This window comes from Struthio camelus, chromosome 22 (assembly GCF_040807025.1).
Source record: "Struthio camelus isolate bStrCam1 chromosome 22, bStrCam1.hap1, whole genome shotgun sequence".
In the NCBI taxonomy this organism is placed as follows: Eukaryota; Metazoa; Chordata; class Aves; order Struthioniformes; family Struthionidae; genus Struthio; species Struthio camelus.
The window spans coordinates 3,863,115-3,877,658 of NC_090963.1; the positions used below are offsets into that span (position 1 = coordinate 3,863,115).

The following is a 14,544-nucleotide window of genomic DNA, read 5'->3' on the forward strand; positions in this document are numbered from 1 at the left end:
AACCAACAAGTTCAATCATTTTGACTGATTAAGGTGGTATGGGGATACTGCAGAGAGAGCCTTTTGCAGTTGTTGTGGGTTTCTTCTTTGTTTTTATCAATGCATGTTGTAAGGACGCGTCAAGGTCTATCGGTACTGGTTAAATTCATACCTTTGTCACAAACTTCTCTACCCTTGAGTTGCAGAACATTCAGCTGTAGAAGAAATTATCTTCCAATAGTTCAGAAAGTGGATATAGTATCTTTTAGATCTTTGTATCTGGTCTAGTTACTTCAGTGGCAGGTGTCTGTATGTATGAGTTTAATAATACTCACTCAACAGTCGGTATAACGTTGCTGAGCGCTGCAGCCCTTTGAATGGTATTGAAAGTCCAAGTTTTATGCTCAAATATGTCATGTCTGTGAAGTTATGTAGACTATTCAACCCATTCACATTATGGAAATTATTGTGAGAATAAAAAATCATAGTACTTAAGAGAGCAAGCATGCTTTTCCATCCTTCCGATATGGAGAGCTGTAGGAATGTGGCGATAGCTTTAAATGCTAGTGTTTTGTTTACTTTGGATGTTAACCAGTGCAACTTCAGCTTTGTGTGTTGCACAGCAAACCTTGACCTCCTCTCCCTTTTCCTTTTAGTAGACTTATTATCGGGTTTTGCACTCCACAGTGAGACATTAGCTATGTTTTTTGGTGTCTGCACCTGTTCACCCATGCTTTTGAATCCCGCTTTGGAGATGGGGAATCTGGCCTTGCTTTGGCTTAGTAATCCAGTCTTGTTTTTCCTGGCCTAAACCAGAGTCTGCAAGTCTGCACTTCCTTCCTGGGAGTGTGAAATGTGCTGTGCGGTTGTGAGTTACGCTAGTGCTGTCTGGCAGGTGACAGGCAAAGGGAACGACGAGTCAGTACGTACTAGTCAGGGTTTGTTTTGACGGTTAGGAACAGCCTCATTGGAGGAGGCTGTTTCTCTCAGCAGTGTCCCTGGGTCACTCATAAAACAGAAGCAGGTAATTAAGCTTAGAGGGAAGGGGGAAGAGGAAATAACCTTGCAACAGGTTTGAGTTTCAGGCGGTCTGCAGATCTAAATGCTCTTGTCTGGAATTCAGCTAGATGGAAAGATCCCACCCCTTCCTCCGCTCTTTTTCCTTTTTTTTTTTTTTTGGTCATCGTGGCTCTCTGACTGCTGGGAGACTGCTTCACCGAGCCTGCTTATTTACAGCGATGACAGGAGCATCACGGTGGCTCATAGCGTGCTGAAAATCTTGCTCCATCTGTTGCTAGTCGTACACTGAGAAAATGGCTCCTTCAGATCTGTAATGTGCTTTCTGGAATATTAATATTTTTTGAGTTCCTGGATCAGCAAATTGCTTTAGAAAATTGCAGAACTTTACTCCGTCAAAATATGTTGATTGTCTACTTTAATGGGGAATAAATTTTTCAAAATAAAAAGTGTTTTTTTTTTTTTTTTAGAGTGTGTGCCAACATTTTGGGTTTTTGCTCCCCTCTCCCCCTTTTAAAGTAAATATCTTAAATCAAAACTGGAAATGGCCCAGAAAGAGCATTCCAAAGCTAGGTAAAAAGGAAGAAGTAACAAAGAGCATACAAATAAAGTAGTTTTTAAAAAAAAAAAAAAAGATTTGTAGTGAGTTTTCAGGACAGGCACAAAGGGACTCTGGACACTTCAAACAAGGACTGTCCTATTCAGGGACTTTGTTTATTTAAATCCCTGTGTGAAAGCTCTTCATTTTCCTCTCAAAGTCCTGTTTAGATCAGTTTGCCTTGGTAGTAAATTTAAAATACAGTGATTAGCTTTATGGAAATGAGAAACCAGCTCAAATATCTGGGACCCAAAGATGGAAAGTTTGTTTTCTGTGGGATTTTAAGAAGTATTTCCTTAGTCATGTTAAAGCTAGCAGCGTTCTTGGAGGCGGTTGCATGCTCTGCAAATCCTTGAGCACTGCATCCTCCCTTTGTCTCTGTATCACCTCTCCAGCTGTGTGCGCAGTGGATCTAGATGTCAGCCTGCATGAATCTGGCACAGGAATAACAAAATCTGTGGGGCAGTCCTTTGTCAGTGACAAATACTTTGGCTGTCACTGAGGCCCCGGGATCTGTTTCTCAATGGCAGTCAACTCAATTCAGTTGAATGATAATGTTGCAGGAAGAAGTGCCCGGTGGCAAATGAATTCCATCCTTTAAGATTGCCCCCCTCCTCTACTTTCCTCCTCATCTCTCTCTTTTCCATCCTGTGGAGATGTTTACTTTAGATTAAAGCACTTCTGTTGATATTCAAGTGGTTTCTGTGCTGCAGTTGGTCAGATTGCCTGTATACCATTTCAGAAGCCTGGTCAAAAAAATGCATTGGGGAAATTGCCTTACTGCAGGCAGTTCATGAATTTAAAGCAAACATCATTTTCTTTGCTGACTCTAACACACTAACTGCTGATATGTTTTGCTGGTGACCTGTGCTTGATTTTTATGTCCACAATTTTATTGCATGTGTGGTAGCTTGAATCATCTCAGTTACTTGAACTCAGCTGTTGGTCATGGAGATAGATGCCTTTTTTTTTTTTTTTTTTTTTTTTAAATCCTGTGAGGATATTTGACTGCGAACAACTGCTCATGGGTAGTGAATGACTTTAGTGGAAACTGGAGAGAGATGTTTGTATATTGGCATTTGGAGCATGCATTGATAAAACATTGAGGGAGTTGCGGTTTCTTGCAAGCATGGATGCCTCTCAGATTTAGGTGATAAGAGCAGCCAGAAGAGCTTCTATAGGTAAGCTGCATGCATTTTCTGAGTAAATGGAAATGAGATCAAACTCAGAGTTCAAATGCAAATCTTAACAATATATTTAACTCAATAAATGTGATGATCAAACGTTAGCTGAAAGGTAGTTGCAATTGTGTTCAAGTTTTCTTGTTTTTTCGAACTGCTGCTTCTCTGGAGTTTAAAGCAGGAAGTCTCCCTTGACGGGCGACGTACAATTCCCGGCCTGTGAGCAAAGATTAAAAAATTCAGATGAATCAGCTCCTGGGCACCATTATAGAGAAGTCTTGCCTGTTCAAGGAAATGTAACATCATAATTACATTGGTATAGCTAGCTATGTGTTGGAATTTCAAAGTAAGAGGCAGATGCGGTGATGTAGTTACAATGCTAAAGTTGTTCGGAAAGATCTAAAACCTCCTTTCTCTTCCTACCCATCTCCTGGCCCCTTGAATGGCTTTGGTGATGTGCTTTACGCATGACAATCTGCTGTGGATGGGGGGAGATGGAGAGCCCTGGAAAAGACTGTTGATTATATATTCGCTGGAGGGCAAAGAAGAAATTGTCAATAGGATAGACTCGGATACAAAATTAGTTCTAGAGGAGATGAAACAAACTGCTATTTGGCGCGTATCATACAACGTCTGGAAAGACTGTGAACTCTGAATATCGGTGGTTGTGTTTGTCTTGTCACACTGAAGGGATGAGAGAATGAAAGTAGGTGCTAGTGCATCAAGGGAATGGATCTCTGCATTTTCAGAGGCTGGGGCTGTGAACACAGGTATTGCTGCCTTGTATTTTGTGTGTTTTTTCTGCTTTTATAAGGTGGGAACGTAGGGCTTCAAATGTGGAATACAGTGACGGTAGAGCCAGTACTCTCTCTTGCACGGGGTATTTGATGCAGTTCATGTCCTTTCATTTTTGATTTATAGTGGAAAGCTGGGGCAGGATGGAATCCACAGTGAGTTGAGAAAGACCTGCAGAGATCTTGGGAAAGAATGAGTCAAACTCTTTCTCTCTCTCTCAATCTCTCTCTCTCTCTCTCTCTCTCTCTCTCTCTGATTCTTGGTATATAACGAGCAGTTGGTAGAGTTTATTAGGTTTGAAAGTATTTATTGTTGAAAGTTTCCAGCTCTATAGAGTGTACCATAACAAGATATTGAACACTAAAACCATGTTAGTTGTATTGGTTTTTGGTCTCTTTGAATTATGACACGATTTTAGCAACTGTGTTTAGCAGTTTGCTATAGATGGAGAAGATTTTGTCTTGGAAAATGGAGCACTCCTGTTTTCATTTTTCTCTGTTTTGAAATTGTGAACTATACAATAATTGCTATTCTCCCTCTTTGGTTTAGTATGCTGCTTTGGCACTGGTTCAAGTCTGAATTCAGTGACTGGCATCAATTTCATATTTTGGGATTGATTTTTTTCTTCTTCTTCTTTTTGTAGTCTTTTTTTTTCTTTCCATGGCAGGCTTACTGGAATCAGTTGAACTTGCTTCAATGACAGGATAAGCAGAAATTTGTTTATATAGGCTGTTCTGAAATGTTTAAAGCCTTCTAAAATTGTTCATGGTAAAAGATCAAGGAAGGAAACAGTGTGACCTTTTAAGTGAAGCTCCATATTATCCATTTTCCTATGCCAGAAGTCAGCCCAGACAGTGAGAGACTTGAAAGAATTAGGGTTCTCAAGCGTAAAGGGTCTTTCACTTTTTGCTTTTACAGATAGGAATTTTTTGTTTGTGTCACACACTTAGCAGCCTTTATCACTGTCTCTTAATCGGTTTGCATTCTTATACCAAAACTTTATCATTTCAATTATTGCCTGTAGAAAATTGTCAAGTAACATGTTATCTGTCACAATTTACAGTGATGTGTGCTTCTGTAATTTTTTTGATTAGTAGATTCTTTACTTCAATAATATCTGTTATTAATAAATGTTTGCGATCAACAATTGTGCTTAAGTTTTAATGACTTAAGGGTTTTCGTATTTGAAGATAACTTTTTAAGCGCTGCATTTTGCTCAGGGTTAATGCAGCCATGCATTGAAAACAGACAGATGTCGTTCAGTCTTTTAATGATTGATTCTGTAAAGTAGGTTGCCGGTCTAATCCTAACTTGTGCTGATATGTGCTGTTTAGTCAGCTGGCTGGAGCCCAGAAGGTGGGTTTTGCTCAGAGCAAAGCTAGAGCATTTTTTTATGGTGAATCAATCATCCAGTGAGGTGCATAATAAATAGGGTCCTACCCCAGGTAATAAATTGAGTGCTGTTGTATTTTCTTCTCTTCTACCCCTGCTTTTATGTTTTTTCCACCCTGCTCAGTTTATCAGCATCTCTAAAATGCCCTTGCTTCTTCCTTAGTGGGTAGTACTTCTCCAGTGCTTACCCTACATTTGATTTGATCTCCTCTTGTTTCCTCTATGTTGGTTCTTCATTTACATTTTGCCTGTCATTCTGCAGATTCTGTCCCTGTAATTCCGTGTTGAAGCTGTATCTGCTAATATACTTAGAAAGTTGAAGGGCATTTATAAAAGGTTCTCCTCCTGCATCTAGGACCCTAAAACGTCTTCAGTAGCCGTCTTGTATCAGATACCTCTGAAACCTGAAAGCTTGGAGGCCTGTCTGCTTAGTTGCATGTGGGTTGATAGCATTCGGTTTAAGTTTACTTCCCAAATATGTTGTGCGTGCTAAATATCTATGACTCGTTTTCTGTACCCCTCAGGGCTGCCTTGACTTCTCTTACCTGTCTTTTTTAAGAGATTATGGTACTGATGAAAATTAGAATGGATGAGTACTTAAGACAGGGATTACATAATCTGGATAGTGTTCCTACTTTTGTAATTGTTGGTCTGCTTACTTAGTGCGAAAATAACTTCCTGTATTGTAACTCATCTTCCAAAAAATAGGACAGGGAGGTGCAGAAGATTTTAAGGCATGTTTCTAAGGAGGTGGGATAATAAAAGGTTTGTATATGTCAAGTAGTGGTATTGTAAAAGTAGAATTCTATCTGATATGAGTTCTCCTTTTATTATCTACTGTGACGTGCAGAAATTCCTAAGAGGAAGCTTCTGTATCTTTAGCTTCTACTGACATATAACATACTTCAGATACTCAAATGAAATATTAACTCGTTTGTTCATCAAGGCATCTTCTGTTATCCATAAAGTATACCAACAGTGGCCAGACATAAAATTTCTTAGTCATAAGCTACTTGTGAGTTGTTGATGTTACAGGCCAATAAAAGTTTATGAAAGAATGTGATCTATGCTTTGTAGGCAGAAAGGCCAAACTTGCCCTCTCTGCATATGTCAAGTGTGCACGGTTCTGCACATGGCAGAAAGGAAGCGTCTCTAAGGTGATGGAACAATTGTGCAGATAACAGTTCCAGTTCTGGCAGTTGTGCGCTGCTACAGTCGGAAACCATATTGAAGAATCGGTATCAGTTCTGTGAAGATGTGACGTCAGAGACCGAGGTGAATCTAAAGCAAAAGTAGAAGGTGTGTGAGCTGAGAGCAAGGCAGCACAGGTATGAAAGCAAGCTGTGATTTGCAGTTCTCTTTAGCAACAGGAAGGAAGTGCTATTGTAAATGAAGTATGGAGAGCTCTGACCCTTTTCTCCCCTTCCCCTACCCCTCCCCCCCCCAAAAAAAAAAGGCAGGGGGGCTTGCTTTTAGTACAATGCGCATGTACTAAATATAAAAAAAATTCACTGAATAATTGTCCACCGTACTCTCCACTACTAAACTGAAGTTAAGTGTCTCTAACATGTTAAAGGATTTTCGGTAGGTGTCTGTGTGCAAAATAATGGTTTGCTATTTTTATACTTGAAAACACACAGATGTTTCTCAGATGTGTCCAAAAGATGCAATTGATCTAGCGGACTTCGTGTTCTTGCCTTGTCTTGCTGAAATACGTGAGAGTTCTTGCACGTCCTTTTGCCTGTAATCGTATATTTACTTCCCCCCCCCCCCCAAAAAAAAAAAAAACCAAAGAAATATAAGTTTTTGCAAGTTCCTGTTTACTTGAGCTGAGGGGGTTGGATTTGTTACCTTATGTAAAAGGTAAGAGAAGTTAACATCCTAAGCCCATTAAATGAAAAGGAGTGTCAGTGCTTCCAATGTACAGCTTTAAGTTGTGTAGTGATCTTAGGGGCTGTGGAAGTGCAAAGGCAAGCTTTTTGTATATTGATGTGATGCATTATAATCTTGGGGATTCATTGATTGAAAATGCATGTATCTAATCAACCCATCCCCTGGTAGTGTTTGAACTAAATTCTTTTTAAGCGTAGGCTTCTTCATCCTGGCCTCTTTGAACTTCCCACAAATTGTGAGAGAGGTTCAGCCTTTTCAGCTAAGCTGCAAACAGGATGCTTAGTCCTCAGTGTGTTCAGGCCTTATGTGGTTTTATTGTAGAAACTCAACAGTGGTGATGCTCAGATGCAGAGCTCTTGTTGCAGTTTCACAGATTTTTTTTTTTTTGCAGAGGTGCAGACACCATCCCTTGGGGACCACTTGACTTCTGCTGTATGGAGCTCTGGGAAGCTGTTCTTTTCCCATGCCTGGCTCTTTATTGGGGTAGAGCTCTGTGAATTCTGCGTAAATATTTACCATATCCTATCCTAACCAGCTGAGAGCTGGTAATATTGTTATTTAACAGCGTAAAGAACCTTATTTTGCTTGCAGAGTATACGATTTGTATATGGCCAAGAAGTGAAGCATTTCTTAATCGATAGAGAGTCTAAGGGAAGGAGTAGAGACTAAAGTGGTGGTTACGTGACACAAACGATAGAACAAAAAGACATAGAAATTCCAGCAAGCTTATCTTGAAATACAAGGGTTAGTAGCTTGCAGTTGTGATGCTTGAAATGTGATTTAATTGTCTTATTACACTTTTTTTTTTTTTTTTAAAGGACAGATAAATCTTGCTAAACGAGAAGGAGAACTTTTCAGCATGCTTCCCCTGTTTTTGGCAGATGTTTCATTGTCAGTGATGTGAGAAGTAGCATCTCTTGCCATGTCTTCTTTATCCTCCTTTTCTTCTGTTGTTCAGGAACATAGAAAAGGAGAGAAAAGGCTGCAGTATCTATTTTTGAAGCGTTTAAGATTGATTCATGGGACAAATAAAATTTCCCCCCACGTGTTGATGCCCGGAGAATATAAGAGTTGTTATATTGAAAAGGACTGAGGAATGTCCCCCTTTGAGGCAAAGGCACAACGTGGGGTTGCAGTATATTCCTGTTATATTACTCTGTTTGCTCACTGACTTGAACGGTTTCCAATTAAATATTTTGCATGCAAATTTAAAAAAAGCAAGCACTCTTTGCTCAGAGGAATTTGAGTTTTGCAAAGGTATAATAAATAATACTGTGCAATGTTACACATTTTTGTTCTTAGGATTGTAAAGCAACTTAAGTGTTAAACTTATGGTATTTCCCTGCAGTAAATAATATCCAGTTTTATTGAAGGATAAACTGAGTCACAACTATGAAATAAGAGTTTCTCAAGAGGGGAGTAGGTCTGGGAATAGGTACATGGTTCTGACTTGCAGTTCTAAGTTCTGCTTTTTGGGAGTACCTTGTTTTGACTTCTGCCGTCAGCAAATGAGCTAACTACACTGAGAAATGAAAGAAATGGGAAAACAATTTTTTAAAGTAAAATGTATTTTAGTAAAGTAAGGCATATGGGCCTGCTTGCGTGGTTTTGCATACGTTTTACTTGCATGCTGAGGAGCATTAGGAAAAAGAATTAGGCAATTCTTGATTTTTAAAATGTAAACCAGGTTTAAAAATAGCCCTGTTTTGACACCCTCTTTATGTCTTAGCAGTGGCTGTTTGGTTCACGTGACTCTCGCTCAGGCATGAATAAAGTGGATATGAAGCTCTGTGCTGGGATTTGCAGTGATTTTTTTTTTCCCTTCGCTTCCTTAACTCTTTGTGATTGTTTGTTTGCTTTAAAGAAAAACTACTGTCTGTTTTTTCTCTGCTTTGGATTGTATACTAGGACTGCCTAAAGAAGAGGTGCTAGCCAGTGAATATCAGAACAGCTAGTTATTTACTGGGGTTTTTTGCCTTTCTTCTGTTAATGTTTTCTTTTTAAGAGTTGACATCTTATTTTCTGATTTGTGAAGTTCCTAGAAAATGAGAAGCTGAGCAGATATTTCAAAATGAGAACCAACTAAATACAGCTTACTACTATTTAGAAAATGATAATGCATACCACAGGAAAAGATAGAGGCATGGAAAATACATGCTCTGGCTGGGAAATTATTGCATATTTAGAGCCATGGAGCAGATAGATGTAGGGGTAGGAGTTGATTTCTTTGGCTTCCTGTCTGCTGCAGAATTGTAGCCTTGCTGCAGTTGTGGCTTCTGATTATATTTGGTACCAGCGCACGTTGGACTGGGCAGCACAGAAGTTATGGTGAGTGTACTCTGTAAAAACTTATTCTTGAGGACTGGCAGAATGCAAAAGAAAGAAAATAATACTATTAATATATTAAGTGGTTTGCTGCAGTTTCATCTTATTAGCCACTATGATTCAGGAAAGATATAAAATTTAATTAGGAATGGTATTTCAACTCAAATTACTGAAAATTACTTCAGTTGAATTAGATGGTTTTATGGAGAAAGCTAAAACAAGAAACTATCTCTCATCCTGCTGTATGTGGTGGCTTGGATGCTTGTTAATGGAGTGCCAGGCATCACACTGCCTGGGGCATGGTTAGAGCCCTGGGAAGATTTACATTAATCAAACACAAACAGACAGTGTAGCGTGAAGAAATTTCTATCCCTCTAGCGCTGCTCACAGACCTAATTAGGTTATTGGGGCAGAAAAAGAAAACAGCCCCTTCACCCTCCAGTCCTTCTTCCCCAGGGCTTGACCAGTCATATAGCCGTAAAAGCAGTAAGCTCATTGCCCCCCTGTTTTGACCTGCCAGTTTCGTTCCTGGGATGACAGAAAGAGGCATGCTTTTATTCTCATCCTCTTTCCCACCCTCTTGTCTTCTAAAGCAATACAGAGGCTCCGTGTTTCGGAGAGGGACTGTGTAGTTTTTCAGGTGCCACAAGGGATGGGTTGTTTTTTTTTTTTTTTTTTAAATGCCTGACGAAAAAAAAGACAAGACACGGTGTGACCCTGTGAAAAAGGCTGAAAACGGGTTGAAGGCAAAATCTCGCTGCCCTATGCCAATCCTTTACTCGTGTGCCTCATGTGACGCAGTTTCTTCGATCAGAGTGATCTGACTTGATAAAATGCATGTATGTATCTATATATGCACATATACGTAAATATAATGTTCTGTCCCTCGAGATACTTGGAAATGCTAAATTTCAAAATCCCAGCTCTTCCCCGCTTTCTTGTGGCGTGCAGTCTCTACGGGGTGTACGCTGATGCTGTTCTCTGCCTGTCCATTGGCAGCGCAGTGTTGGGCCACAGCTGACGATGCCTGGGAGGAGGTGGGAGAGAAGAGGTGGAGTTTCTTCCCATCCCTCAAGTGGTCAGTGAAACAATCAGACAGATGCCTTTTCAAGGATATCGGGTGAGCGTAAAAAAAGCAGAAAGCCTCTGAGAGGGGTAGCTTGCGCTCCTTGGAGAGGACTTGGTCTTGCTGTCGTCCCCCAGAAATGGGCCTTTGGGATCTCCCTGTTCAGCTGACTGTGTCTTGTGAACCAGGTAGTAGCTAAGAGTCTTTGTTCCTAGTCTGTGATGTATGAATATGCTGGAAGATGAGAAAATAGCTTCCCTGAATGCAGAGGAGAGAGGAAGAATTTTTATTTTAATACTTATTGGGAATTGAAGAGGGTGCAGAAAGGCTTTTCTCTTACAGGGTTTTTGTTTTGCTTTTTTTCTTCAACAGCTATTGTGTGAAACCATAGTTCCTTTTTTGCATTTTCGTTGTTAAAATAGCGAATTACGTATGCTTATTTTGAAAATCCATACCTCCATATCTCAGCTCAAGAACAAAGGTTTTGACAGCTAGGAAAGGTGCCTTGCAAGTAGATGCTGGCAGCGCTACCTTCTTTACAATTCCCCATTACATACTGAATTACATACCAGCCCTTTTGCGTGCTAGCAGAACCTTCTCACCAGTTACTGCAGTTGAAATGAATGTGATTTTTGATAAACTAACGTTTATGGCATTAATTTTAAATTAGTTACTAGTGTTCGAGAAACTATCTTTTTTTTTTTCTTTTTCTGAGTGTAGTTTTTGCTAATTTGGGGAGGGGATTTTATTGTAAGGTGTTCAAATTGCCTCAGTAGAGGGTAGCTACACTGATGGTCTGGACGGTACCGCTGGTGCAGAACCGAGGCAGCGTTAATACAGTAACAGCAATGAGCTCATTGAGAGACTTCTCTCCATTTGCAGTAGTTTCTGCTAACGTATGGGTATCAGGATTTGGTGTGAAAGGGCTGTGAAATGCTAATCGCTACCAGGTATTTTGTTTTGGTGTTTTGTTTTATTTTACTTTTCTTCTGGAGGGAATATGCTATAAAGTAGGCACTTCCCTTTGTGGACGGACACTCATTTTCCCAGGAAAGCAGCACTCTAGATGGCTCTGACAAGAAGAGGCAACTCTCTGAAATACTGGGTGACAATCTGCAAGTTATTGCAAGCTCTGCTCTCAGTAAAGTCAATGAGAGTTGACAGTTCTCAGCTTTGTGCCTGTTACGAGGAGGCGGTACTGAGAAGTGGTGCAAGTGGAAAGGGGGTGGGGAAACGACTTAAAAGTGATGTTGAGGTTTCTGATAGCTTGGTTATCTCTATGCTGCTGCCACATATCTTGAGGAATTTAACTGCCATCACCTCTTAGCAGCTGGTAGGTTTCCCGAGTACATGTTTTTTTTTCTTTTCTTCTTCTATTTTTGTTTATTTGTTTTAAGAGAACCAAGAGGAAAATACTAATGCAAACATATTCAGAGGTCTATTAATAGCAATGTATTTGGCTCATGCACTGTTCTCAAGATCTTGAGCCATTTTACAAGAACCGTGGCTTCACTACTGTTTTTTTCCCTTCCATTTTATAGTAGAAGAAACAGAGTTTGATGTTACTGTGAAATCCTAATCCTGTGTTCTACTCCCGTTCTTTGCAGTTGGTCTTTTTGGATTCATCCTGTAACTTAACTGAAGGGGCTCATGAAATGCAACGAGCAAAGCTTGCCATGAACGCCTGTGTAAATTTTTCACTTTTCGTGCAATGTACGCTGTGTGCATTTTTTGCCTCATGCTTTATAGCCGAGACCTGCCTTTCAGGGGAGGAGTAAGTAATAGGTTTGCATGTCACTGAGGTCCCTTCATTTCTCTTCGGCAAAGTAAATAACATCAGATAGCTTTAGAGTTAGTATATGGTGTTGCTAATCTCTTTATAGTTAAATTTCCATCACGCTTCTTTTTTTTTTTTTAAATTCTGGCAAACTGAGGAAATAGACAATTGAGAAATTTCCCATAGTTACTTTTTTTTTTTTTTTAAATATTCATTTATGCTATGATAGAAATCCTCTTGGGAAGTGGCGAAGCACAGAGGGTGAAATGTTAAATTAATTACATATTTTTAAGTTAGTCTAGTCTCAAATAGTTTATACTCCTAATACTGCTGACCTTAGTTAGTATTTGCATCTACAGTAGCAAAACTTCACCAGGAGAATTTGTCCGCATTGGAAGCGGTGAAGGACTAAGTATTAATAATACACGATACCGGTTAAGCAACAGTGTGGTAATGATTTCTTGGTTCTGTCTGTGTTGCGGCTTGTTTGTAAAATAGTGTGTCTATCCAATTTTTCCTCAGTGTAAATTAGGCCACTGAGAGCACTTTGCCTTTGGGTAGTTTAAGACATATTAGCTGTAAATTAGTTTATTGCAGCTGGCAAATATTTAGAAGCTTTGCAAAGGTCATAAGGGTGGATGTTGTCTGCAAATCCCATACAGAATGGGTGTAGTTTGACTAAAGGTTCATGACTGAGTGGGAAAGCAAAGGCAGGGCTGAAAATGCTTTTTGCTTGAGTGTCTGCTTAGCTGTGAACTGATAAATTCCTAGATCTGATGAAAGATAAGTCTTGAGCTTGAAATGTTGACATTACATTTCTAGATCAATAATGTACGTTAACCTTTAATACAAACTAACAAGGGAATTGTAGGAAAATACAAATTAAGACAAGATGCCTTTCTTGGAGCTAATATGTGAGACATACTGACCTTATGATAGGAGTAACTTAATGAAATTTTGCGTTGTACAGTACATTTTAAATACTAATCCATCAGTGAAGGTATTGCTATGTTTCTGTTAATGTTTTCAAATTGCAGCAAAATCTGTATTGAAGTAAATCTGCAGTGAAATATTGTTAACTCAGATATGTATTCATAATGATGAGGGACAGAAGAACTTAAGCTTGCTGGTTCTTTTTTAAAACAACTTCTGAAAGGCATACTGGAGGAACGGTAAAGATGTAGGTAATGTTATTTATTTTAGATCTACTCTAGAACTTGCTGAGATTAGGAGTTGGGGACCTAATTCTTAATTTTACAGTTGAAAACAGAAACTAGTTCTTCTTATGTTTTCCTCTTAGAGAGACTATTTCATACTGATACCCAGAAACTGAGATACATTTATTACTTATGTGCTCTAGAGGCATGGTGTTCCTGTTGCAGGCAACTGTCTGAACTCACTCACTAGAAATGTGAACTCTGGGCCAAATATTCAAATCTGGCTCTGAACCTTGTACATATATTTGCAAAACTTAAAGCTGGGTAGTTGGAGTTAAGAGTTACCGCGTTTTCAAAGCCACGTTTCCAGTCGTATTACATGCAGTTTGTCTTTCTCCTCCCTTTCTAATTGCTGTCTTTTGCTGTTTTGAAGAACTGTTTCCACACTACTCTTGTTGCTGGTTCATAGCAGCCACAAGTGAGGTATGGCATTAATAAGGAACTAGGCTGTGTGCCTAATGAAATGCGAAAACTGCGTGACAGGCTGGGGCAACGTGAATGATCTCCGAGCCCTTGTGTGTGTATTGGGTGAAAGCAAATCCCATGGCAGTTGAAGGCTTTAGGTTTCTATGGCTGGTTTTAGCAAAATAAAATTGTCTGGCACAGCTTTCTTGTTCGCTTGTCCCTCGCTTTGATTTTGGGTGCATCTAACTAGAAGGCTTTTCCAGGCTCAGTGTAGGAGGAGTGCTGCTGGGGAGGCGGGGAGGAGGGCTGCTTCCATTGAGCCAGCTCTGTATTGCAATTATTGGCAAGCAAAGCAAACATTTCATTTCCCCGTAATTAGCTGCAGTTTAGGGAGGCAGGTTAATTTTGACTGCCACGCCCTGTCTGCTCAAGAAGCCTTGGTGCTTTATTCGGTTCTTTCACAGTGGAGCCGTCCCTGGGCGAGGGGTTTTAAATGATTTTCAGATTTCTGAAAGCTGGAGAATAGAATCAACTTGTATATTCTGCCCTCCCCCCTTTTTTTCCTCCCCTGCAAGAGCTGAAGCTCCGGTTGCCAAGATGTTATGAAAATGGGGAGAAAAGGCTATTTTGGACCTCCTTTAGTATGGCCAAGCCCTGCTTATTTCAGGCGCCTTTCCTTGTGTTGGGGGAAGCTTGAGCGCTCTCTGCCTGGAAATAGTTGTCCATAGCCTACGTGAAAATAAACAAACTTAAAATCCTGGTCATAACTTCTGACATCGCAAGGCTTGACCTTTTTACAGTACTTGCTCAATTCCATGAAGCGTGTAACGCAATAAAAACTTGCAGCAAATGAACCAATCATTGACATTTCTCCTCTATTTCATGGCGCCTCAGAATGT

The 14,544-nt window shown here is 39.8% G+C and overlaps 1 protein-coding gene across 8 annotated transcripts in view; it reads left to right on the plus strand.

Annotated features, from left to right (window-relative positions):
• The window catches only part of ARHGEF12 (Rho guanine nucleotide exchange factor 12), a 77,870-nt gene that overhangs the window by 12,379 nt on the left and 50,947 nt on the right, over positions 1 to 14,544 (plus strand). The window contains exon 1 of one of the 8 annotated variants that reach the window (XM_068916505.1): positions 10,312 to 10,434. The exons of 6 other annotated variants lie outside the window; for them this stretch is intronic. The gene's annotated coding sequence lies outside the window, so the exon portion shown is untranslated. Of the gene's footprint in view, positions 1 to 10,311; positions 10,435 to 14,544 lie in introns of those variants that run through there. One more of the 8 variants, XM_068916503.1, reaches the window with a different exon arrangement.